At 40.7% G+C, this 27,268-nt stretch overlaps 1 long non-coding RNA gene across 1 annotated transcript in view; it reads right to left on the reverse strand.

Annotated features, from left to right (window-relative positions):
* LOC123852586 (uncharacterized) overlaps positions 1-25,744 on the reverse strand; it is a 111,142-nt gene extending 85,398 nt beyond the window's left edge. Inside the window, exon 1 of the long non-coding RNA XR_008507016.2 lies at positions 25,528-25,744. This is a non-coding gene — a long non-coding RNA (uncharacterized LOC123852586). The remainder of the gene's footprint in view (positions 1-25,527) is intronic.
* Positions 25,745-27,268: the final 1,524 nt, after the last annotated feature.

Below are 27,268 nucleotides of genomic sequence, written 5' to 3' on the forward strand. Positions count from 1 at the left end.
CCTCCCCAGCTCCACTCTCTAAATAGATAAATAAACAAAAATCTTTAAAATACATTCATTCATTAAATAAAATGACTCCATAAATCCTTCTATTTTTTTTCAGTAACATTGGATGACAAAACAGCTTTATTTATAATTTCTGAATCAAGAGCTAATGTTATAGAAATTTTTTTAAAGTACAAACGGAGACTGTAAACATTTTTTCTTCCTCTTCCTAAGTAAAAGCATCATATGTTCACTGTGTGAGAGAAATAATGACTCTTTCAAAACCATTTGGGTTAGTTCTGAGGAATTAAGCCAGGTAATCTCCAAGGATTTTAAAGTTGAAAAACCTTCCTTTTATTTTATTTTTTTTATTTAAATTCAATTAGCCAACATAGAGTACATCATTGGTTTCAGATGTAGCGTTCAATAATTTATCAGTTGCGTATAACACCCAGTGCTCATCAGATCACCACCTGCCCTTAATGGCCGTCACCCAATTACCCCTTCCCCCCCACCCTCAATAAATCCTTTTAAATTGAATAGACACGTGGATAAACAGAGGAACAGTTGGAGTAGAAGAGAGTAGGTGTAATAAGGTGTGATGAGAGCCCAGAGAAAAGAGAAACTCCATAAGCTGTCGCTGTTAGGGATGGCTACAAGAATAGGCAGAATTGGAAGGTCCTTAAGGATACAGAGGAGCTGAAGAGGCCCGGGGTGCAGCTGGGGAAAGGAGAAGGATATTCACCTCAGGCAGGGGGAACAGGTAGGAGCGAAGGTCCAAGAAAGGATGCAGAACATTTACAGCTCGGAGAATAAACCAGGCTCCTCTGGATTTGGGGATTCATACAGAAGATAAATGGAAGACAATATTGGAAAGGTAAACTGAAGCTGACACTGGAATTCATCAAACACTAGATTAAAGTGTTTCAAGCCACTGTGAGTTTGTAAACAGGGAGTAGTGTGATGAAAGCAGAGCAGGAAGATGATAAACGTGTGCCATGGGAAACTGGAAGCGCAGTTGGGAAGAGAAGCAGCGCCCAATCCAGGGAAAAGATCCTGAGGCCTCTGAGGCTGGTAAGGAAGGCCCGAGCCAGAGGCCTCAGTGCAGGACTAAAGACAACTTAACTGGGATCTCTGTCCTCACGAGGCCTTTTGAAGACACATGGCTTTTAGTGAAACACAAAAGCCCCGAGGGACATAGAAGGTGAATGTTGTGTTAGCTCCTTCTGCCCAAGAACAGGCTGATTTTGCTCATTCCGTGGCTGGAGCTTCGTACCACCAGCAGGGCACAGCTCCCCATCATCTGACCGAGACTCCAAAATACAGTCACATTTTTAACCAGGAAAGGTCTATAAAGCATATGAGCCCCATGATTATGGATTTCATGTTCCTTTTCTGAGCAAAAATCCAGTGGGGTTGTTTTCCTTGGGACTGTGGGGGAAAGGAATTACCATCTGAGAACGACTTGTGAATAACCACTATCAGCCAAAACCCAGGGAAAATACTATTTGGATACCACTCCAGGGCTTGGGAGCTGATTGAGAAAGAAGTGCTTCTGTATTCAACCATTCAACAAGAAAATATTTGCTGAAGGTTTCTAGTGAGTTACACTAAAGTACTATGAAACACTTACATAGAGCTTCCAAAACCTATTCATACATTTCACCTGTTGTACCCTTTCAATAATGCATTCAGGGAGACTGAGCTGGCGTTATTTCAGTGCTTAGGTGAAGAAAACATAGGCTCTGAGAAGTAACAGGACTTTCCTAAAACTCAGTTGGCACTGTTGAACCCAGGCCTACAATCTGAGTGTTTTGACTCCCAGTCCAGAGAACTTAACTTTGCAACATGGCATGTAGGCAGGGAGGTCAGGGCTCACTCCCGGCACCCACTGCAGTCCTGGGATGCATCCTCTATACACGGAGAATGGAAAAGTAATGGTGGATTAAACAAAGCCAAGTTCTAGCTCTGCCACAGACTAGCTGTGTGACCTGAGCAAGTCAGTTCCTCTCTCTGGATGCCAGTTCCTCACCAGGAAGGGTTGACAAGTAGAGTGTATAATAGCCCAAGAGCAAGAGAACTGGGAACAGAGCCCAGGAAGCTCCCACTGCAAGTCTACTGGAGGAGCAGGGGTTGGGGGGATTAGGGCTCCCTGGAGAACCACAGCCATGTTCACCCTCAAACCACCAGGGAGCCCCATGCAAAATAACTTATCCTGAAGAGAGAGTAGGGGTACTGAGGGAGGGGTTAGAGGGAAGTGCTGATTTAGAGTGTCACATGGTGTCCAGCTCTGTGCTAGTCTCCAAGCCAAGCTCAGGTTCCACCAACTCATGCCTGAGTCCAAGGAGAAGATATTAAATAATTACAACAACAAGGAAGAAGAGGAGGAGAAAGAGGAGGGAAGGAGGTAGCTTGAGTAAAAACCGGAACTATTTACTCAAATCTCTGTCAGGGAGTTTGGTATGTGACAAGCCACTCACCTACATTTTCTCACTGTAAAACGGATGTCTACATTAGCTCCTGGGATTGCTGTAGGATTAAATACAGGGATTCATGGGCGCCAGGGTGGCTCAGTTGGTTAAATGGCTGCCTTCAGCTCAGGTCATGATCCTGGAGTCCCAGGATCAAGTCCCTCATCGGGCTCCCTGCTCAGCGGGGAGTCTGCTTCTCCCTCTGACCCTCTTCCCTCTCATGCTCTCTCTCTCTTTCTCTCTCTCATTCTCTCTCTCAAATAAATAAAACCTTTTTAAAAAAATAAAAAATAAGTACCGGGATTCATAAAGCACTTGGCACAATGTCTGGTGCATGATTCTTTTGCTATTATTAATATGGTGCCTGGTGACAAAGCGCAGCACAAGCAGTCACTATTTGGGGTCTCTGGCGGGTAGTTCTTGGTTTGGCCTCGCCAGTATCCCTTTTTCTAATTACAGAACCTCTCTCTCTTATGGGAAACCCATTCTGGTGGTTGGACAGGACCAGCACAACCACCTTTAGCCCCAGGGAAGGCGTATCACCAAATGTGGTCAGTCACAGCTTCCCATTCCCCTGGCCACAGTGATGGGTTCTGGAATGGCAGGGGACTACAGAAAAGCCAATCTAATCCCCTCCAAGAGACCTGATGTGTAGACTCCAGGAGAAGGAGAGAGAAGGTCTTTCTTCCTCTGGGGTTGGAGCAGCTCCAAGAGAAAAGGTTTGTGAGAAAGAAGCCAGGGAAAGTTGAAGGAGAGCCAAATCCTGATGATCCTCAATGTCCAGCTGCATGGGAATCTGGCTCCACCCTTTGAACTTTCCAGTCAGATGAGCCAATGAAGTCCCCACTGGACTTAAAGCAGTTAAGTTTGGTTTCTGTCACTTATAACCAAGAGTCCTAACTAATTCAGATTGTTGCTAGGTAGATTGGAGCTCAGAACAGACCTGGCCGCCTGAGCGCCAAGACGGATCCTCTTCTTTCTGGACAGAGAAGAACCGAGGAGAACTCAGTATCCCAGCTGCATTTTGGTGAGTGTGTAGCACATATCACCATAGCAAACAAAAGCAGAGGAGGAGGATACCTGCAGAGGCTAGAGTCATTTGAAAGGACTATCTGCTAGGAGCCAAATTAAAAGCATATTGAGTTTTTAAATTATATTTTTCCTATAAAATGTATCTTACTTTATCCTTTCATAGTTTCTTTCCATATTAGAAAAGGCCATTTGCTCCAGCCTGGGGCTGGGATTTGGTATTAATTCCATAGGAAAGAATGAAAGTATCTTTCATCCCTCCACCCCCAATGCCCCACGTAAACACTGGCATCATGGTTCCAAAAACTGAAGCTTTCTTACTACACTTGAGAAAGAGGAAATACGTTTTGAGTTGCTGATGATTTGGGGCGCTGTCTCCTGAGCCATTATGCTGCTCTATACTTTATCAAGAATCAAATGATAGAAAAGAAGGGAGGAGGGCTTTTGCATATTGGAAGAATAAAGAAGATTTGGGCTGGAACCAGATAGAGTAGGGAGGGGCCAAATAGAAGAGGCTCTGGGGCAAAGCTCAGAAACCTGCATCCAGGGGCTCACCAACTGCCCAGGTCTAGTCTGAGATGCAGCCGCACTGCCTGTGCCTGGAGTCTTCAGAGGCTACGTAACCCAAATGCTGTGAAGACACTTCCCACACCGCCTCAACCCAAGGAAACCATTCAGTACTTCTCAGAGAGGAGGACGTTATGGAAAGGAGTTCCAATGTCTATACTTTCAGGACACACCAGGTACCCTAGGGTGTCCAGAGCAGGGAGACTAGATTGGACAAATAATTATCACACGATTATTAGCAAAGCATGGACACCCAGAGGGCAATCAGGAAGCTACAGGCAATCTGCGCATTTATTTCAAGTTCTCATTACCTAAAGCTGTAGAATCCAAAATTCTGTAACTGAAAACCCATTCAGCAAAAATTTTGAACATGGATTCTCTGTATATATAGGTGACCCTTGAACAACATGAGTTTAAACTGCACGGTTGACTTATATGTGGATTCTTTTTAATAAATACAATACAGTATGAATGTATTTTCTCTCCCTTATGACTTTCTTAATAAGATTTTCTTTCCTAAGCTTACTTTATTGTAAGAATACAGTACATAATACACACAACCTACAAAATATGTGTTCATTGACTATTTATGTTGTTGGTAAGGCTTCTAGTCAACAGTAGGGTATTAGTAGTTACGTTTTAGGAGAGTCAAAGTTATACATGGATTTTCGATCGTATAGGGGTTCAGCACCACTAACCCCATGTTTTTCAAGGGCCAACTGTATTCACTTATTTATGAATTATGTACATGAGCAATAGTTCTAATGTTTATTAGAACCCTGCTGTTTGGAATGAGTGGAATGAGTGGAACACAGCTTAAAAAACTCAGAAGATGGACTATAAAGTGGTAATTCCCAGGGCTATAATGTTTATTATAAAACACACTACCAAAAAAGGGTGTTTTAAAACACACAATAAAGAAGTAAATAATTTTTCTGGGGCGCCTGGGTGGCTCAGTTGGTTAAGCGACTGCCTTCGGCTCAGGTCATGATCCTGGAGTCCCTGGATCAAGTCCCACATTGGGCTCCCTGCTCGGCAGGGAGTCTGCTTCTCCCTCTGACCCTCCCCCCTCTCATGTGCTCTCTCTCATTCTCTCTCTCAAATAAATAAATAAAATCTTAAAAAAAAAAGAAGTAAATAATATTTCTATTAAATATCTTATTGAGTATATTATTGGCCAATATATAGTTAGGGTAAGGTCTGACATTAGCGACAGTGATATAAATTTATATTTTAAATGATCCTCTCTTTATTTCAATTTTTTGGGCCAACCTCTTATTGGATGATTATATTATCACTATTTTTACCTCAAGTTGTGTTTCACAAAAAAACTTGCTTCTACTTAGAAGTAGAACTGTTGGGTCCACCATCTGCCCATAGTTTGCTTGATGTCTGGATTATCAGTACCACCTTAAACCCCCAGTTCCATTTCAGAATTCAAAGCCACTCATCTATTTTGTGCAGGTTAAATGAGACATAATTTTTTTTAAAAAATCTGTAAGTCCATTTAATCAAGCAAGTGTACAGAAAAATACACTAGAAACAAGCAAAGGAGTGCAGTCCCCCTCATCAGCACCTCCACCTGATAGAACCTCCACTCACGTTTCAGGATTCCTCAGGTCCTGTAAAGCACATGGCCATACACCATATGGACCAAGTGAAATGAAAGTCCAGTGTCACTGCATAGAGAAGTACCAGTAACTGTTTTATTTGCTTTTTATGTTATAAATAAATAAAAGAGAGATTCTACTATCTTTTCAACAGCCTATCAGATGATTTGCCACAGCCCCAACCATCTCACAGACCCCAATATAAAGATGACTACCCAAGATAGGTAGGACCTATCCAAGGTGGGTAGGTCCTACCCAAGATATGTAGGACCATAGGTGGTGTCCTATGGTAGTGGCTGGGTCCCCTTCCAGCACTACTCCCCTTTCTCACCCACTCTGCCGCTAGAGAAACCCAGCTCCTATCACTAAATCCTTCCATTCCCTGCCAGATAAAGTCCATATTCCTCAGCATGGCACAGAAACTTCTGCTCCAGATTGCTCTACCTTTCCAGCTTTATCCCTTTCTATCTCCCATGTAAATTCTATGGCCCACACCAGCCGGCACTTCTCTAACAGACCAGATTCTTTTAAGTTTTGCAGTTGCTCTTTTCTCTGCCATGAATGTCTCCCTTTAACTTTGCCTTCCTGTAAATCTCCAACTCATCCTTCCAACTCCAAGTCATATGTTTCCCACTCTGTAAACCATGGAGTGAACCATCAACTCAAGGTCCAAGGACAATCTTGTCTCTTTTCTTTTCCAGTTAATTATTTAAGCACACGCTTTTCTCTTGGGACTTCCTTCATCCCTTAATTTTTTTTTTTTTCTTAATTTGGACATAGACACACACAAAGGGAAAACAAATGTGAAGCCACAAGGAGAAGACAGCCATCTACAAACCAAGGAAAGAAGCCTCAGAAGAAACCAACACTGTCAACACCTTGATCTTGGATTGCCAGCCTCCAGAATCATGAGAAAAAAATTTTGGTTGATTAAGCCACTCAGTCTGTGCTACCTTGTTACTGCAGCCCTAGCAAACGAATATAGATCCATTTTCCCTATTAAGAAGTGAAATCCTGGGGGAAAGATGGCAGAGGAGTAGGGGACCCTATTTCAACTGGTCCCCGGAATTGAGCTGGATATCTACCAGACCACTCTGAGCACCCACGAAACCAGCCTGAGATGTAAGAAGATCTGGATCTCTACAAACAGAATATCGCAGGCGGTTGGTTTTGAGGTATGAAGCAGGGAGCCGTGATCCTGCGGGCAGATATCGGAGGATAAACGGCAGCGAGAGGGAGCCTGGCCGTAGGGATCCTACACCGCCGGTGAGTGACAGCCTCGCGCGCTGCTGACGGGGCACAGACTCGCAGACTGGTAGCGTCAGGAAAGGACTTTAGGGCAGCCCCTGGGGTGGAAAACCAGACTGGCGGGGTTGTGTGCACGTGAACTGCAGCCCCCCCGGACAGAAACCGGAGCGACAGTCGTGCAGGCGAACTGCAGCCTCCGAGATGGAAACCCGGTGCGCCGGGGTCGTGCCGGTGAACTGCGACCCCCAGGGTGGAAACTCCAAGCAGCGGAGTCGCGCACACGTGAACTGCAGTCCCCGGGACAGAACCCCAAGCGGTGGAGTCATGCGCAGGCGAATTGGGAGCGGCTGGCGGTTTTAGAAGCACAAAGGGCAGAGATGTGCCCCGACCTGGAGGCAGGACTGGGAGCGCTCTGGAGGGGGGCACAACCCAGGCCGCTGCAGTTTATAGCAGCAGGGACAGAAACGGAGACGGTGTGGCCTGGAGAGCTCACTGAAGAACAGACTGCGGTCTCTCTGCTCTGAGGCAGAGGGTTGGAAACGGTCTCTTCTGCTCTGACTCGCAGAAGAGACGCCAGGGAAAGGCGCCAGAGAACAAAAGCCCCAAAGACTGATTCCCACTGAGCCCATCCCCCGCCACAGGGGCGCAGGGCAACTCCGCCCAAACAGGGTTGCCTGAGTAACAGCGTGGCATGCCCCTCCTGCAGAAGACAGGCTGGGAAAACAAGAGGCCAGCAACCCTAAGGTCCCAAGAAAACAGGTGCATCTTGCTTGAGTTCTGGTCAATAATTTCAACTCTATACATTCCCTCAAATACCCATCAACAGAATGACTAGGAGGAGGAGCCCCCAAAACAGAAAAGACTCAGATATTATGACTTATGCTGCAGACTTACAAATGGAGGCAGACATAACCAAGATGTCAGAGATGGAATTCAGGCTAGCAATTGTGAAGACAATGGCTAGAATGGAGAAATCAATTAATGGCAACATAGAGTCTCTAAGGGCAGAAATAAAAGGTGAATTGGCAGAACTTAAAAATGCTATCAATGAGATCCAATCCAATCTAGATAATCTAACAGCTAGGGTAACTGAGACAGAAGAGAGAATAAGTGATCTGGAAGACAGTATAATAGATAAAAAGGGAAAAGAGGAGGCCAGGGAAAAACAACTCAGAATCCATGAAAATAGAATCAGAGAAATAAGTGACACCATGAGGCGTTCCAATGTCAGAATAATTGGAATCCCAGAGGGAGTGGAGAGAGAGAGAGGGCTAGAAGATGTATTTGAGCAAATCGTACCTGAGAACTTCCCTAATCTGGGGAATGAAACAAACATTCAAGTCCTAGAGGCAGAGAGGACCCCTCCTAAGATCAAGGAAAACAGGCCAACACCCCAGCATGTAATAGTAAAACTTGCAAATCTTAGAACCAAGGAAACCATCTTAAGGGCAGTGAGGGGGAAGAGAGTCCTTACGTACAGAGGGAGGAACATCAGAATAACGTCAGACCTATCCACAGAGACCTGGCAAGCCAGAAAGGCGTGGCAAGACATATTCAGAGTACTAAATGAGAAGAACAGGCAGCCAAGAATACTTTATCCGGCAAGGCTTTCATTTAGAATGGATGGAGAGATGCAGAGCTTCCACGACCGGCAGAAGTTGAAAGAATATGTGACCACTAAGCCGGCCCTGCAAGAAATATTAAAGGGGGTTCTGGGTGCCTGGGTGGCTCAGTTGGTTAAGCGACTGCCTTTGGCTCAGGTCATGATCCTGGAGTCCCAGGATCGAGTCCCGCATCGGGCTCCCTGCTCGGCAGGGAGTCTGCTTCTCCCTCTGACCCTCCTCCCTCTCATGCTCTCTGTCCCTCATTCTCTCTCTCGCAAATAAATAAATAAATAAATCTTTAAAAAAAAAGAAATATTAAAGGGGGTTCTATAAAAGGAGAAAGATCCCAAGAGTGATCTACAACAGAAATTTACAGGGACAATCTATAAAAACAACGTCTTCACAGGCAACATGATGACAATTAATTCATATCTTTCAATAATCACTCTCAACGTGAATGGCCTAAATGCTCCCATAAAATGGCACAGGGTTACAGATTGGATAAAAAGACAGGACCCATCCATATGCTGTCTACAAGAGACTCATTTTGAACCTAAAGATACATCCAGACTGAAAGTGAAGGGATGGAGATCCACCTTCCATGCCAGCGGACCTCAAAAGAAAGCTGGGGTAGCAATTCTTATATCAGACAAATTAGATTTTAAACTAAAGTCTGTAATAAGAGACACAGAAGGACACTATATCATTCTTAAAGGGCCTATCCAAAAAGAAGATCTAACAATTGTAAATATCTATGCCCCCAACATGGGAGCAGCCATATACATAAGCCAACTGTTAACCAAAATAAAGAGTCATATTGATAACAATACGTTAATTGTAGGAGACCTCAATACTCCACTCTCAGCAATGGACAGATCATCTAAGCAGAAAATCAACAAGGAAACAAGAGCTTTGAATGATACATTGGACCAGATGGACCTCATAGATATTTACAGAACATTCCACCCTAAAACAACAGAATACTCATTCTTCTCAAACGCACATGGAACTTTCTCCAGAATAGACCATATACTGGGTCACAAAGCAAGTCTCAACCGATACCAAAAGATTGAGATTATTCCCTGCATATTCTCAGACCACAATGCTCTAAAACTGGAACTCAATCACAAGAAAAAAATTGGCAGAAATTCAAACACTTGGAAGCTAAAAACCACTCTGCTCGAGAATGTTTGGGTCAACCAAGAAATCAAAGAAGAACTTAAACAATTCATGGAAATCAATGAGAACGAAAACACATCGGTCCAAAACCTATGGGATACTGCAAAGGTGGTCCTAAGGGGGAAATACATAGCCATCCAAACCTCACTCAAAAAAATAGAAAAATCCCGAATTCACCAACTAACTCTACACCTTAAAGAACTAGGGAAAAAGCAACAAACGATGCCTAAGCGTCGCATTAGAAGAGAAATAATTAAAATTAGAGCAGAAATCAATGAATTAGAAACCAGAAACACAGTAGATCAGATCAATGAAACTAGAAGTTGGTTCTATGAAAGAATTAATAAGATCGATTAACCACTGGCCAGACTTATCCAGAAGAAGAGAGAAAGGACCCAAATTAATAAAATTATGAATGAAAGGGGAGAGATCACGACTAACACCAAGGAAATAGAAACAATTATTAGAAATTATTATCAACAACTATATGCCAATAAACTGAGCAATCTGGATGAAATGGAGGCCTTCCTGGAAACCGATAAGCTGCCAAGACTGAAACAGGAAGAAATGGACAATCTGAATAGGCCAATAACCAGTAACGAGATTGAAGCAGTGATCAAAAACCTCCCAAAAAACAAGAGTCCAGGGCCTGATGGATTCCCTGGGGAATTCTACCAAACATTCAAAGAAGAAATAATACCTATTCTACTGAAGCTGTTTCAAAAAATAGAAACAGAAGGAAAACTTCCAAACTCATTCTATGAGGCCAGCATTACCTTAATCCCCAAACCAGGCAAAGACCCCATCAAAAAGGAGAATTTCAGACTGATATCCCTGATGAATATGGATTCCAAAATCCTCAACAAAATCCTAGCTAATAGGATCCAACAATACATTAAAAGGATCATCCACCACGACCAAGTGGGATTTATCCCCAGGATGCAAGGGTGGTTCAACATTCGCAAATCAATCAATGTGATAGAACACATTAATAAGAGGAGGGAGAAGAACCATATGGTCCTCTCAATTGATGCAGAAAAAGCATTTGACAAAATACAACATCCTTTCCTGATTAAAACTCTCCAGAGTATAGGGATAGAGGGAACATTCCTCAAGCTCATAAAATCCATCTATGAAAAACCCACAGCGAATATCATCCTCAATGGGGAAAAGCTGAGAGCCTTTCCCTTAAGATCAGGAACACGTCGAGGGTGCCCACTCTCACCACTGTTGTTCAACATAGTACTAGAAGTCCTAGCAACAGCAATCAGACAACAAAAAGAAATAAAAGGTATTCAAATTGGCAAAGAAGAAGTCAAATCTCTCTTTTCACAGACAACATGATACTTTATGTGGAAAACCCAAAAGACTCCACCCCCAAATTACTAGAACTCATCCAGCAATTCAGTAATGTGGCAGGATACAAAATCAATGCACAGAAATCAGTTGCTTTCTTATACACTAACAACGCAACTGTAGAAAGAGAAATTAAAGAAACGATTCCATTTACAGTAGCACCAAAAACCATAAGATACCTCGGAATAAACCTAACCAAAGAGGTAAAGGATCTATACTCTAGGAACTACAAAACACTCATGAAAAAAATTGAAGAAGACACAAAAGAATGGAAAAATATTCCATGCTCATGGATTGGAAGAATAAACATTGTTAAAATGTCTATGCTACCCAGAGCAATCTATACCTTCAATGCCATCCTGATCAAAATTCCAATGACATTTTTCAAAGTGCTGGAACAAACAATCCTCAAATTTGTATGGAATCAGAAAAGACCCCGAATTGCCAAGGAGATGTTGAAAAAGAAAAACAAAGCTAGGGGCATCACGTTGCCCGATTTCAAGCTATATTACAAATCAGTGATCACCAAGACAGCATGGTACTGGCATGAAAACAGACATACAGACCAATGGAACAGAATAGAGAACCCAGATATGGACCCTCAACTCTATGGTCAAATAATCTTTGACAAAGCAGGAGAAAACATGCAATGGAAAAAAGACAGTCTCTTCAATAAATGGTGCTGGGAAAATTGGACAGCCACATGCAGAAGAATGAAACTTGACCATTCTCTAACACCTCACAAAGATAAACTCAAAGTGGATGAAAGACCTCAACGTGAGACAGGAATCCATCAAAATCCTAGAGGAGAACATAGGCAGTAACCTCTTTGACATTGGGCACAGCAACTTCTTTCAAGATACATCTCCAAAAGTTAGTGAAACAAAAGCAAAAATGAACTTTTGGGACTTCATCAAGATAAAAAGCTTCTGCACAGCAAAGGAAACAGTCAACAAAACAAAGAGGCAACCCACAAAATGGGAGAAGATATTTGCAAATGACACTACAGATAAAGGGCTGGTATCCAAAATCTATAAAGAACTTCTCAAACTCAACACCCAAAAAACAAATAATCAAGTCAAAAAGTGGGCAGAAGAGATGAACAGACACCTCTCTGAAGAAGACATACAAATGGCTAACAGACACATGAAAAAATGTTCATCATCATTAGCCATCAGGGAAATCCAAATCAAAACCACACTGAGATACCACCTTACACCAGTTAGAATGGCCAAAATGGACAGGGAAAGAAACAACAAATGTTGGAGAGGTTGTGGAGAAAGGGGAACCCTCTTACACTGTTGGTGGGAATGCAAGTTGGTACAGCCACTTTGGAAAACAGTGTGGAGGTTCCTCAAAAATTTAAAAATAGAGCTACCCTATGACCCAGCAATTGCACTACTGGGTATTTACCCCAAAGACACAGATGTAGTGAAAAGAAGGGCCATATGCACCCCAATGTTCATAGCAGCAATGTCCGCAATAGCCAAACTGTGGAAAGAGCCAAGATGCCCTTCAACAGATGAATGGATAAAGAAGATGTGGTCCATATATACAATGGAATATTACTCAGCCATCAGAAAAGATGAATACCCAACTTTTACATCAACATGGATGGGACTGGAGGAGATTATGCTAAGCGAAATAAGTCAAGCAGAGAAAGTCAATTATCATATGGTTTCACTTATTTGTGGAACATAAGGAATAACACAGAGGACATTAGGAGAAGGAAGGGAAAAATGGAGGGGGGGAATTGGAGGGAGAGATGAACCATGAGAGACTATGGACCTGAGAAACAAACAGGGTTCTAGAGGGGAGGGGGGAGGGAGGATTGGTTAGCCCGGTGATGGGTACTAAGGAGGGCACGTACTGCATGGAGCACTGGGTGTTATACGAAAACAATGGATCGTGGATCACTACATCAAAAACTAATGATGTATTGTATGGTGACTAACATAATATAATAAAATTAAAAACTACAAAAAAAAAAAAGAAGAAGAAGAAGAAGTGAAGTCCTTGCTTGCTGGTTCTCATTCCTCTCTGTAATTTCTAGGGCCTTGCCCAGTCCTTGGTCATTCTAAGTGCTCCAAGAGTGTGTATCGCCGAAAGGAGGAAAGGATAGGAGGGAGCAGGGAAGGAGAGCTGACAGAGGCCTGAGCCCTGGGAATTACCACTTTATAGTCCATCTTCTGAGTTTTTTAAGCTGTGTTCCACTCATTCCAAGAAGAATCACTTGGCAACTTATGTTTTTTTTCCTTTTTTCTTACCATGCTTACGTAAATCATGGGTGAGTCGGAACATGTGGAAGGCTTACTGTGGGCAGGACTGTTGTAAGAAGGGCAAGGGGACAGTTACAGCAGGGTCTAGCAGTACTACCCAAGAGAAACACGACCCACACTGCATACACAATTTTTCATTCTCTAGTAGTCATATTAAAACATTTTTAAAGAAATAAATTTAATTCATTTTGGTATTATATTTTATTTAACTCAAAATATCTAAAATATTACCAGTTCAACATGTAACATCAATGAGATATTTTACATTCTTTTTTTTTGTACTAAGTCTTCAAAATGTGGTGTGTATTTTACAGTCACAGCAAATTCTGTACCGTAACTCTAACTAGCCACATTGCAAGTGCTAACCACTCACACATGGCTAGTGGCCACTGCACTGGACAGCACAGGAGAGTCAGCAGTTAATGACTCAGACTTTGGAATCATGTGGACGTGGGTTTGCTTCCTGATCCATCACTGACTAACTTAACCTCTTTGTGCTTCAGAGTCTGCATCTCTACAGCGGGAGCTGCTACCTCCTACGGCTAAGGTGAGGGTCTAATGAAGGAACCCAAGTAAAGCCCTCAGCAGTGTTTGACACAGCAGCAGGGTCACCATGTGCCAGGCTCTATGCAATTTATTTATATGATTAATACTCCACGAACTGCCATGATGATTATTCTCAATGATTAGTGCTGAGCGGACAAAAGCTGAAGCAATTTCTCCATCGGCCATCAGATGAATCTCTCTCTAGCTCTGTTTTTCAACTTATAAAATGGGAATAATGAGTGCATCTACGACCAAAAATAAAAATGACCTTCCTATTTAAGCAACATGATACCTCAATATATTCATGTTAGTTTGGGCATCTTCAGCTTACAACACTGGACCACAGCCAAAAAAAGACAAAAGTTAGGAACTTTTTTCTTTGCATGTACTTTCTCATTAGCTCATTCCAGTACACCTCTAGGCAGAGAAATTGCTCTAGTCATTCAAATCCCTGAGGTGATCTGAGTCCTATGGTGCTCATGTGTTTTCTTTGAGAGAGAGAGAGAGCTTCTCCAAAATCTATTCAGCCACTATTTCTAAATTCTGAGTGCATAAAAAGAGATACACCTTTTTTTGTGAGGTCTCATAACTCACCCTCAAATAGCACAGGTGATAAATGCAAGCAGGAGGCTCCCTGTTAAAATATGTGTAATAGACATATTACTGTGTCTACTGTATATTTTCATTTTGGCATGCAGGAGCTCTCCTTCACCTTACGATAATAAATTATATAACCTTGACCATAAAATAACTTTAAATAACGGGACACTAAATCATTGTAATGATATTTTGTGCTCTGTAACTACTTTCGATTTTAGATCTCAAAGCACTTTACAAAGTAAATAGCTCTAGCATTATATGAGATCAGTTTTTCCTGTCTTTACTGAGATACACTTGACAAATAAAAATTATATATATTTAAGATTTACCTGACACATTGATATATGTATCTATTGTGAAATGATTACCACAGTCTAGCTAGTTAATATATTTATCATCCTACATAGCTTGGGGGTTTGGGGAGGGGTTGGTTTGTTTTTGCAGTGAGAACACATAAGTTCTCTCTTTGCAGATTTCACCTATACAATATTATTAACTATAGTCACCATGCTGTACATTATGTCTCCAAAACTTACTCATCCTACATAACTAAAACTTTGTATCCTTTAACAAATATCTCCCTATTCCCCCTAACTCCCAGCTCCTGGCAATCACCATTCTACTCTCTGCTTTTACAAGTGTGACCATTTTAGATTCCACATATAAGTGAACTTACAGTATTTGTCTTTTTGTGTCTGGCTTATTAACTTAGCATAATACACTCTTTATCCATGTTATCACAAATGCCAAAATCTTCTTTTTAAGGCTGAATAATGTGTGTGTGTGTGTGTGTATTATCTATTCAGTTGTTAATAGATATTTAGGTTCTTTCCATATCTTGGCTATTGTGCCTTAAAGCTAAAATGAGTTTCTTGTAGATATTGTTGTGTCTTGTTTGTGTTATCCATTCAGTCACTCTATATCTTTCACTTGAAGAATTTAATCCATTTACATTTAAAGTAATTCTTGATAGGTAAGGTCTTACCCTTCCCATTTTGTTAATTGCTTTCTGACTGTTTTGTAATTCCTTTGTTCCTTTCTCCCTGTCTTGCTGTTTCCTTTGTGATTTGATGATTTTTTTAAATAGTGATATATTCTGATTCCTTTCTCTTTATATTTTGGATATCTTCTAAAGGTCTTTTCCTTCTGATTACCATGAGACTTACATAAAACATCTTATAACACTCTATTTTAAGCTGATAACTTCATTGCCTACAAGAATTCTACACTTTTCTTACTCCTGCTCCATTTTCTGCTAATAATGCCACAATTTACATCTTTTTATACTCTGTATCCATTAACAATTATTGTAGCTATACATAGTTTTTTTAAGTAAGCTCTACACATAACATGGGGCTTGAACTCATGACCCTGAGATCGAGTCACATGCTGTACTGACTGAGCCAGCCATGTATCCCTATAACTATAGGGATCCCTATAACTTTTAATATTTCTGCTTTTTTAACTTTTATACTACAATTAAAACTGATTTATGTACCACCATTACAATATTAGATTATTCTGAAATTGACTATACACTTACCTTTCCCAGTAAGTTTTACACTTTCATATATTTTTATGTTACTAATTAGTGGTTTTTTATTTCCACTTAAACTCCTTATAGCATTTATAATGAGGCAGGTCTAGTGGTGATGAACTCTCCCAACTTTTGTTTGTCTGTGAGAGTCCATCTCTCCATTCCTAAAGGATAGCCACACAGGGAAAGCCCCACCTTTTGAAGAGGTTGCCATCATGGTCTCCAGTGCCCTACCCTGCAGAATACCCCAGCAACCTTCACCACTGAGAATCTCAGCAGCTCTTACAGCTGCCACAGATCCTCCACAGCTTTTACCATGGAGGATACCACCGTGTTTGCCAACACGGACACTAGCAGCCTGCTCCAAAGAGGACGCTACTAGTTTTTACCACTCAGGAAACCCACCACAGCCACTATGAGCCCCTATAGCTTTCACCACTGAGAGTGCCACAGTTTCCCATCTTTATGAACTACAGCTGCCTGAGTCACCACCCATCCCATCCCCCATGAGAGCCACGCCAGCCCACACCTCTCAATGTGCTGGCCCTGGGATCCAGTGCAGCCACTGTGTGGGTGTCCACCAACCAGCCCTGACTCATGCTGCCACAGAAATGCTCACTTCCAGCCTCCACAATCATGTGCACACCTACCCGTGGCCATCCTTAGCCTCCATTGCTGGGCCCCACCACAACACACCACATACCTCCAGCCCCAGCACTGCCACCACCTGCACTGCCCCTACCTATCCAGGCACACTCACCGCTGGATCCAGAGGCACTGCTGAAGACAGCCTCACAGCCCCCACAAACCCACCATAGCTTTTGTTACCAAGAACCACACAGGGACTTCTTCAAATGGACTCCAAAGCACACTAAACAGCAACATGAAAGCATATGAATGTATAAATCATACACATAAAGATAAATATATAGTCAAATACAGAATAAGATAACATTCTAATACACAAATTACCCATAACCCTAAAAATTTAAAACAAAAGTATTAAGAATAACTATAGCCACAAAAATTCAATAATGGACTAATAATATAAAAAGAAGTAAACTCTGACTTCAATAATACAAAGTGTGTGGGGGGTAAAACTAGAATTTTTGTATGCAGTTGAACTTAAGTTGTTACCAAACTAAAATAGACAGTCATAAATACAAGAAGATGTATATGAGCTTCATGATAACCACAAGGGGAAAACTTTTAGTAGGTACACAAAAGATAAAAAGAAAGTCATCAAGCCAAATCACTACCAAAAACAAACAAAATAGCAAATAATAAAAGAAGACATCAAGAGAAGAGAGGAACAAATGAACTGCAAAATAGACAAAACAACTAACAAAATGGCAATAGGAAGTCTTTACCTATTAATAAGTACTTTAAATGTAAACAGATTGAACTCTCCAATCAAAAGCATAGCTTAAAAGGCATGGAATGGCTAAACAGATTTAAAAAACAAACAAACCAGATCCAGTAATATGCAGTCTACAAGAAACACACTTTAGACATAATGACATGAATGAGCTGAAAAGGAAGCTATAGCAAAAGATACTCCATGCAAATTTTAACCAAAAGATCAGGGGTGTTTATACTTATAACAGATAAAATAGACTTTAAGTAAAAAACTTTAACTAGAGACAAGGGTCATTATATAATGGAAAGAGGGTTAATTCAAGAAGAAGATATAACAATTATAAGTATATATGCATCTAACCTCAGAGCAGCTAAATATATAAAACAAACATTGACAGATAGGAAAAGAGAATTGACAGTAGTGATATAATAGTAGGAGACTTCAATACTCCCCTGCCCATAATGGACAGAAAATCCAGGCAGAAAATCAATAAGGACACAGCTGACTTCAACAACAATATAGACCAAATGGACCTAACAGACATATACAGAACTTTCTACCAAACAGTAACAGAATACACATTCTTCTCAAGCACGTGCAGAACATTCTCCAGGATAAATCATATGTTAGGCCACAAAACAAGTATTAATAAATTTAAGAAGACTGAATTCATACCAAGTGTCTTCCCAGACCACAGTGAAAAGAAACCAGAGCTCAAGAGCAGAAAATAGGAAAATTCACAAACACATGGAAACTAAACAACATACTGTTGAACAACCATTGGGTAAAAGAAGAAATCAAAAGGGAATTTTTAAAACACCTGAGACAAAAACAAAAATACAACTTACCAAAACTTATGGGGTGCAGCAAAAGCAGTACTGAGGGAATTTTATAGCAATAAATGTCTACATTGAAAAAGAAAGGAGATCTCAAATAAACAACCTAACTTATAAGTCAAGGAGTTAGAAAAAGAATAACAAACTAAACTCAAAATTAGCAGAAGAGAAATAATAAAGATTAGAGAAGAAATAGAAAATAGAAAAAAATTTAAAAATCAACAAAACTAAGATAAACAAAATCAGCAAAACCTTAGCTAGAAAGAAAAACAAAAGGGAGAAGACTCAAAATTAAAAAATGAAAGAGAAGACATTATGATGGATAACACAGATATAAAAAAGATCATAAGTAACTTTTATGAATAATTATATGCTAACAAATTGGATAGCCTAAAGAAAAAATGAATAAATTTCTAGAAATATACAACCTACCAAGAATAACTCAAGAAATAGAACAGACCAATAACAAACAAGGAGATTAAGTCAGTAATCAAACACCTTTCAACAAAGGAAAGTCCAGGGACAGATGGCTTCACATGTGAATTCTACCAACATTCAAAAAAGAACTAATACCAACCTTTCCTAAACTCTTCCAAAACATAGAAGAGCGAATATTTCCAAACTCTTTTTACAAAGCCAGCATCATCCTGATTCCAAACCCCCAGTTTGTTTCCTGAGATTAAGAATTCCTCATATCAGTGAGATCGTGTGATACATGTCTTTCTCTTATTGACTTATTTCACTCAGAATACCCTCCAGTTCCATCCATGTCTTTGCAAATGGCAAGATTTCATTCCTTTGATGGCTGCATAATATTCCATTGTATATATATACCAAATCTTCTTTATCCATTCATCTGTCGATGGACAGCTTGGCTCTTTCCATAGTTTGGCTATTGTGGACATTGCTGCTATAAACATCGGGGTGCCCGTACCCCTTCAGATCACTACATTTGTATCTTTGGGGTAAAGGCCCAGTAGTGCAATTGCACTAGAGAGTAGCTCTATTTTCAACTTTCTGAGGAACCTCCATACTGTTTTCCAGAGTGGCTGCACCAGTTTGCATTCCCACCAACAGTGTAGGAGGGTTCCCCTCTCTCTGCATCCCCGCCAACATCTGTCATTTCCTGACTTGCTAATTTTAGCCATTCTGACTGGTGTGAGGTGGTATCTCATTGAGGTTTTGATTTGGATTTCCCTGATGCTGAGCGATGTTGAGCACTTTTTCATGTGTCTGTTGGCCATTTGGATGTCTTCTTTGGGAAAATATCTGTTCATGTCTTCTGCCCATTTCTTGATTGGATCATTTGTTCTTTGAGTGTTGAATTTGATAAGTTCTTTATAGATTTTGGATACTAGCCCTTTATCAGGTATGTCATTTGCAAATATCTTCTCCCATTCTTTTGGTTGTCTTTTGGTTTTGTTGACTGTTTCTTTTGCTGTGCAAAAGCTTTTTATCTTGATGAAGTCCCAGTAGTTCATTTTTGCCCTTGCTTCCCTTGCTTTTGGCGATGTTTCTAGGAAGAAGTTGCTGCGGCTGAGGTCGAAGAGGTTGCTGCCTGTGTTCTCCTTTAGGATTTTGATGGACTCCTGTCTCACATTTAGGTCTTTCAGCCATTTTGAGTCTATTTTTGTGTGTGGTGTAAGGAAACGGTCCAGTTTCATTCTTCTGCATGTGGCTGTCCAATTTTCGCAACACAATTTGTTGCACAGACTGTCTTTTTCCCATTGGACATTCTTTCCTGCTTTGTCAAATATTAGTTGACCATAGAGTTGAGTGTCCATTTCTGGACTCTCTATTCTATTCCATTGATCTATGTGTCGGTTTTTGTGTCAGTACCATACTGTCTTGATGATTATAGCTTTGTAATAGAGCTTGAAGTCTGGAATTGTGATGCCACCGGCTTTGCTTTTCTTTTTCAACATTCCTCTGGCTATTCGGGGTCTTTTCTGGTTCCATACAAATTTTAGGATTATTTGTTCCATTTCTTTGAAAAAAGTGGATGGTATTTTGATAGGGATTGCATTAAATGTGTAGATTGCTCTAGGTAGCATTGACATCTCCACCATATTTGTTCTTCCAATCCATGAGCATGGAATGTTTTTCCATTTCTTTGTGTCTTCCTCAATTTCTTTCATGAGTATTTTATAGTTTTCTGAGTACAGATTCTTTGCCTCTTTGGTTAGATTTATTCCTAGGTATCGTATGGTTTTGGGTGCAAATGTAAATGGGATCGACTCCTTAATTTCTCTTTCTTCTGTCTTGTTGTTAGTGTATAGGAATGCCACTGATTTCTGTGTATTGTTGTTGGTGTGTGGGAATGCCACTGATTTCTGTGCATTGATTTTATATCCTGCCACTTTACTGAATTCCTGTATGAGTTCTAGCAGTTTTGGGGTGGAGTCTTTTGGGTTTTCCACATAAAGTATCATATCATCTGCAAAGAGTGAGAGTTTGACTTCTTCTTTGCCAATTCAGATGCCTTTGATTTCTTTTTGTTGTCTGATTGCTGTGGTTAGGACTTCTAGTACTATGTTGAATAGCAGTGGTGATAGTGGACATCCCTACCGTGTTCCTGACCTTAGGGGGAAAGCTCTCAGTTTTTCCCCATTGAGAATGATATTCGCTGTGGGTTTTTCATAGATGGTTTTTATGATATTGAGGTATGTACCCTCTATCCCTATACTCTGAAGAGTTTTGATCAAGAAAGGATGCTGTACTTTGTCAAATGCTTTTTCTGCATCTATTGAGAGGATCATATGGTTCTTGTTCTTTCTTTGATTAATGTATTGTATCACATTGATTTGTGGATGCTGAACCACCTTGCAGCCCAGGGATAAATCCCATTTGGTCGTGGTGAATAATCCTTTTAATGGACTGTTGGATCCTATTGGCTAGTATTTTCGTGAGAATTTTTGCATCCATGTTCATCAAGGATATTGGTCTGTAATTCTCCTTTTTGATGGGGTCTTTGTCTGGTTTGGGGATCAAGGTAATGCTGGCCTCATAAAATGAGTTTGGAAGTTTTCCATTTCTATTTTTTGGAACAGTTTCAGAAGAATAGGTATTAATTCTTCTTGAAATGTTTGGTAGAATTCCCCTGGGAAGCCATCCGGCCCTGGGCTTTTGTTTTTTGGGAGATTTTTGATGACTGCTTCAATTTCCTTAGTGGTTATAGGTCTGTTCAGGTTTTCTATTTCTTCCTGGTTCAGTTTTGGTAGTTGATACATCTCTAGGAATGCATCCATTTCTTCCAGATTATCTAATTTGCTGGCATAGAGTTGCTCACAATATGTTCTTATAATTGTTTGTATTTCTTTGGTGTTGGTTGTGATCACTCTTCTTTCATTCATGATTTTGTTGATTTGGATCATTTCTCTTTTCTTTTTGATAAGTCTGGCCAGGGGTTTATCAATCTTGTTAATTCTTTCAAAGAACCAGCTCCTAGTTTCATTGATCTGTTCTACTGTTCTTTTGGTTTCTATTTCATTGATTTCTGCTCTGATCTTTATGATTTCTCTTCTCCTGCTGGGTTGAGGCTTTATTTGCTGTTCTTTCTCCAGCTCCTTTAGGTGTAGGGTTAGGTTGTGTATTTTAGACCTTTCTTGTTTCTTGAGAAAGGCTTGCTATATACTTTCCTCTTAGGACTGCCTTTGCTGCATCCCAAAGACTTTGAACAGTTGTGTTTTCATTTTCATTTGTTTCCGTGAATTTTTTAAATTCTTCTTTAAGTTCCTGGTTGACACATTCATTCTTTAGTAGGATGCTCTTTAGCCTCCATGTATTTGAGTTCTTTCCAACTTTCCTCTTGTGATTGAGTTCTAGTTTCAAAGCATTGTGGTCTGAAAATATGCAGGGAATGATCCCAGTCTTTTGGTACTGGTTGAGACCTGATTTATGACCTAGGATGTGATCTATTCTGGAGAATGTTCCATGAGCACTAGAGAAGAATGTATATTCTGTTGCTTTGGGATGGAATGTTCTGAATATATCTGTGAAGTCCATTTGGTCCAGTGTGTCATTTAAAGTCTTTATTTCTTTGTTGATCTTTTGCTTAGATGATCTGTCCATTTCACTGAGGGGGGTGTTAAAGTCCCCTACTATTATTGTATTGTTGTCAAGTGTTTTTTTGCTTTTGTTATTAATTGGCTTATATAATTGGCTGCTCCCATGTTAGAAGCATAGATATTTACAATTGTTAGATCTTCTGGTTGGATAGACCCTTTAAGTAGGATATAGTGTCCTTCCTCATCTCTTATTATAGTCTTTGGTTTAAAATCTAATTTGTCTGATATAAGGATTGCCACCCCAGCTTTCTTTTGGTGTCCATTAGCATGGTAAATGGTTTTCCACCCCTCACTTTCAATGTGGGGGTGTCTTTGGGTCTAAAATGAGTCTCTTGCCGACAGCATATCGATGGGTCTTGTTTTTTTAGCCAATCTGATACCCTGTGTCTTTTGATTGGGGCATTTAACCCATTTACATTCAGGGTAACTATTGAAAGATATGAATTTATTGCCATTGTAGTGCCTGTAAGGTCTGTTACTGTATATTGTCTCTGTTCCTTTCTGGTCTCTGTTACTTTGAGGCTCTCTCTTTGCTTAGAGGACCCCTTTCAATATTTCTTGTAGGGCTGGTTTGGTGTTTGCAAATTCTTTTAGTTTTTGTCTGTCCTGGAAACTTTTTATCTCTCCTTCTATTATCAATGACAGCCTAACTTGATAGAGTATTCTTGGCTGCATATTTTTCTCATTTAGTGCTCTGAATATATCATGCCAGTCCTTTCTGGCCTGCCAAGTCTCTGTGGATAGGCCTGTTGCCAATCTAATGTTTCTACCATTGTAGGTTACAGATCTCTTATCCCGAGCTGCTTTCAGGATTTTCTCTTTGTCTCTGAGACTCCTAAGTTTTACTATTAGATGTCAGGGTGTTGACCGATTTTTATTGATTTTGAGGGGAGTTCTCTGTGCCTCCTGGATTTTGATGCCTGTTTCCTTCCCCAAATTAGGGAAGTTCTCCACTATAATTTGCTCCAAGATACCTTCTGCCCCTCTCTCTCTTTCTTCTTCTTCTTGGATCCCAATTATTGTAATATTGTTTTGTCTTATGGTATCACTTACCTCTCTCTCAAATTCTGCCCTCGTGATCCAGTAGTTGTTTATCTCTCTTTTTCTCAGCTTCTTTATTTTCCATCATTTGGTCTTCTATATCACTAATTCTCTCTTCTGCCTCATTTATCCTAGCAGTTAGAGCCTCCATTTTTTATTGCACTTCATTAATAGCTTTTTTTATTTCGACTTGGTTAGATTTTAGTTCTTTTATTTCTCCAGAAAGGGTTTCTCTAATATCTTCCATGCTTTTTTCAAGACCAGCTAGTATCTTTAAAATTGTCATTCTGAACTCTAGTTCCGACATCTTACTAAAGCCTGTATTTATTAGGTCCCTGGCAGTTGGTACTGCCTCTTGTTCTTTTTTTTGAGGTGATTTTTTCCATCTTGTCATTTTGTCCAGAGGACAACAGATGAATGAGAGAACAAAATGCTAACAGAGTAACAATGACCCCAGAAAAATATACACTAAACAAATCAGAAGAGACCTGAAACCAGGGGAAAAGAAAGGGAAAGAAAGAAAAAAGAAAAGAAAAAGAGAAAGAAAAAAAACAGAATGGCTGGTGCATAGATCAGTGCTACACATTAGATTTGGGGCATATTTTGGTCTGTTAGAAGAAGGTGCCTCCCAAAATTTTAAAGAAAGAAAAACTTATATATGTACAAAAATAAGGGTAAATACAATGAAGAGATGGAATATGACTGTAAAGATGAAAAGTATAAAAGATTTTATAAGAGGAGTTGATAAGAAGTTGGTTGAAAACAGAAAGAAGAGGATTAAAAAAGGGGGGGGAGAGAATGTGATCAGGCAGGAGACTAGAACAAAGCCATATACTAGATATTTAGGGTATATTTTGGTCTGTTAGAAGAAACTGTATCCCGGGGCACCTGGGTGGCTCAGTTGGTTAAGCAACTGCCTTCAGCTCAGGTCATGATCCTGGAGTCCCTGGATCGAGTCCCACATCGGGCTCCCTGCTTGGCAGGTAGTCTGCTTCTCCCTCTGACCCTCCCCCCTCTCATGTGTTCTCTCTCATTCTCTCTCTCTCAAATAAATAAATAAAATCTTTTTTAAAAAAAAGAAGAAACTGTATCCCAAAATTCTAAAGAGAGAACAACTTATATATATATACCAAAAATAAGGTTAACTACTATGAAGTGATAGAGTATGACTCTAAAAATGAAAAATAAAAAAGATTTTTTTAAAAAAGGGATTGATAAGATGTTGGTTGAAAAAGGGAAAAAGAAAAATTCAAAAAAAGGAAAAAAAGGAAAAGAAAATTAAAACAATTAACTTTGAAAAACTAAAGAATCATGGTAAAAAAGCCATGAATTCTATGTGCAATATTCCCCTAGCATTGGAGTTCTGCTGTTCTCATTGATGGGTAAACTTGGTCTTGGCTGGCTGTTCCTACTGATCTTCTGGGGGAGGGGCCTGTTACCGTGGTTCCCAAATGTCTTTGCCGGAGGCGGAATTGCCCCGCCCTTGCCAGGTCCGGGCTAAGTAATCTGCTTGGGTTTGCTCTCCGGAGCTTTTGTTCCCTGCGAGCTTTCCGTACAGCTTTGGAGGACGAGAGTGAAAATGGCAGCCTCCCAATCTCCGCCCCGGAGGAGCTGAGAACTCGGGGCCCCGCTCCTCAGTGCGCCCCCAGAGAAAAGCAGCCAATCACCCCCGTCTCCCCAGTCTCCGGCCGCACTCTGTGCTCACCCGGCCTGTGACCGAGCGTTTCTATCTCTGGCACACACCTCGTGTGGAGTCTCCAAACCCAGCAGATCCCCGCAGTGCACTCCCGCGCGGCTCCTCCTGGGGGAGGAAGGTGAGTCTCCCCGGATCTGCCGCTTGTGGGGTCCCTGCTGGAGGAGCAGGGGCCTGACTGTGCCGCGGATCACAGTTTATGGCCACCCCGAGCTAAGAGCCCGCGCCTGGGCTCCGCCTCTGCAGCCGGCTTCCCCGCTCCGATACCTGGGAGCTCTGCCGCCCTCAGGCACCCCCGGTCTTTCTGCGACCCCGAGGGTCCTGAGACCACACTGTCCCGGAGGGTTCCACCCCCCGCTTAGCCACCAGAGTGACGTCCCTCGGCGGAGCAGACTTTTAAAAGTTCCGATTTTGTGCTCCGTGGTTCTATCACTTGCCAGAAGCGGCCGACGGAGGCCCCCTCCCCCGCCGTCTATCCTCCCAAATATCACCTCAGATTCACTTCTCCGCACGTCCTACCTGCCAGAAAGTGGTCGCTTTTCTGTCCAGAGAGTTGGTGCTATTCTTTTCTTCTCTCTCCTGTTGAGTTCGTAGGTGTTCAGAATGGCTTGATCCCTATCCAGCCGAATTCCTGGGACCAGATGAAATCCAGGTCTCCTACTCCTCCGCCATCTTGCTCCTCCTCAGGAACAGGGTTTCTTTTTATCATGATGAAAATGTTCTAAAATTGATTGTGAGTATACTAAAAACCACTGATTAAAATGGTGAGTTGTATGGTGTGTCAATTATATCTCAATAAAGAATGTTATTTACAAAAAAAAAATATGATGTTAAATGCAATGAGCTTTATCTCAAAAGAGAATAGGGAGATAAAAACTAGTGAAATCTGAATAAAATCTGTAGACCGGTTAGTAGTAGTATAATGATATTGGTTTCTTAGCTTTAACAAATGTACCATGGCAATGTAAGTTGGTAACAATAGGAGAAACTGGGAAAGGGGTATGTAAGAATTCTCTGTAATATCTTCAAACTTGCTGTAAACCTAAATTTATTCCAAAATAAAAAGATTTTTTTAAATGTTAAACGAAGCAAAATACACAGAGGAAAAATACAATTTCACTGTAATAACATTCAAATTGCATTTACAAACATGAGAAACTACCATATATTGTTTGGGGACACAAGTTCAAAATAGGATATGAAAGTATTTGGGCATGATAAACACCAAAATCAGGATAGTGCTTACCTCTGAGCAGGAGGAGAGTGGAACAGAAAGTGGAAGACATCATAACACTTTCTTTTTTAATTAAAAAAATAAATCTGAAGCAAACAGGACAAAATATTAAGTTAAACCTGATGGTGTGGATTCAGGCATTTGTCATATTATTCTTTCTATGCCTTGATATGTTTGAAATATTCTCTTTTACGCAACTAATGAATCGTTAATTAAAACTCTATACTTAATAATAAAAAAATAAAAAAATAAAAGATAAATCCAAATTCCAAAAAAAAAAGAAATCTTCTCTTTTAGACAGTATGAATCAGGCAACATTTGAGAACATCTCATGCCTCAGGTAGTAGTGTTTATGGAGAGGAAAGGTAAGACAAATGATTGTATGTGATGAGGATTTGTGTAGGTAAGATAGCAGCACATCACTGCCAAGAATGGCTATTGACTCACAAGAAAAACACACAAATTTGCCATAATAGACCACTCGACTTTACAGTTAAGACTCTCACTGCCTAAAATCGCACATGCTCTGACCTTGGGCATGTCATCTAACCTCCCCTATCTCGGGTTCCTCTGTGGTCAAATGGAAATAATAATAATGTCTTTGACACTGTGTTGGGAGGATCTAATGACAGGATCCATGCAAATTAGTGGCTCTGTCACCCAGTGGACATTTGGCAATGTCTGGAGATGTTATTTTATTGCTACACATTGGGGGTGGGTGGGATGCTACCAGCAACCAGTGTGTAGAGGCCAGGCATGCTGAGGAACATCCTAAAATGCACAGGACAGCCTCCCAGAACAAAGAAGTATCCAGTCCCAAACATCAATCATGCCAAGGTGGAGAAACCCCAATGTAGAACATTTAACACAGTGCCTGGTGCATGGACTATATTCTATGTCGTTAGCTGCCATATGACCACCATCATTACTGCCCGAATATAATACCAGAAGAGACCCACACACAATGGTACCTGGATGTACCTTCTTTGGCCTTTTTAATAGGTGTTTAAATTGGCCCCGACACAG

This window comes from Mirounga angustirostris, unplaced genomic scaffold, assembly GCF_029215605.1.
Source record: "Mirounga angustirostris isolate CCGP_5_RB_7025 unplaced genomic scaffold, mMirAng1.0.hap1 SCAF_14, whole genome shotgun sequence".
NCBI lineage: Eukaryota > Metazoa > Chordata > Mammalia > Carnivora > Phocidae > Mirounga > Mirounga angustirostris.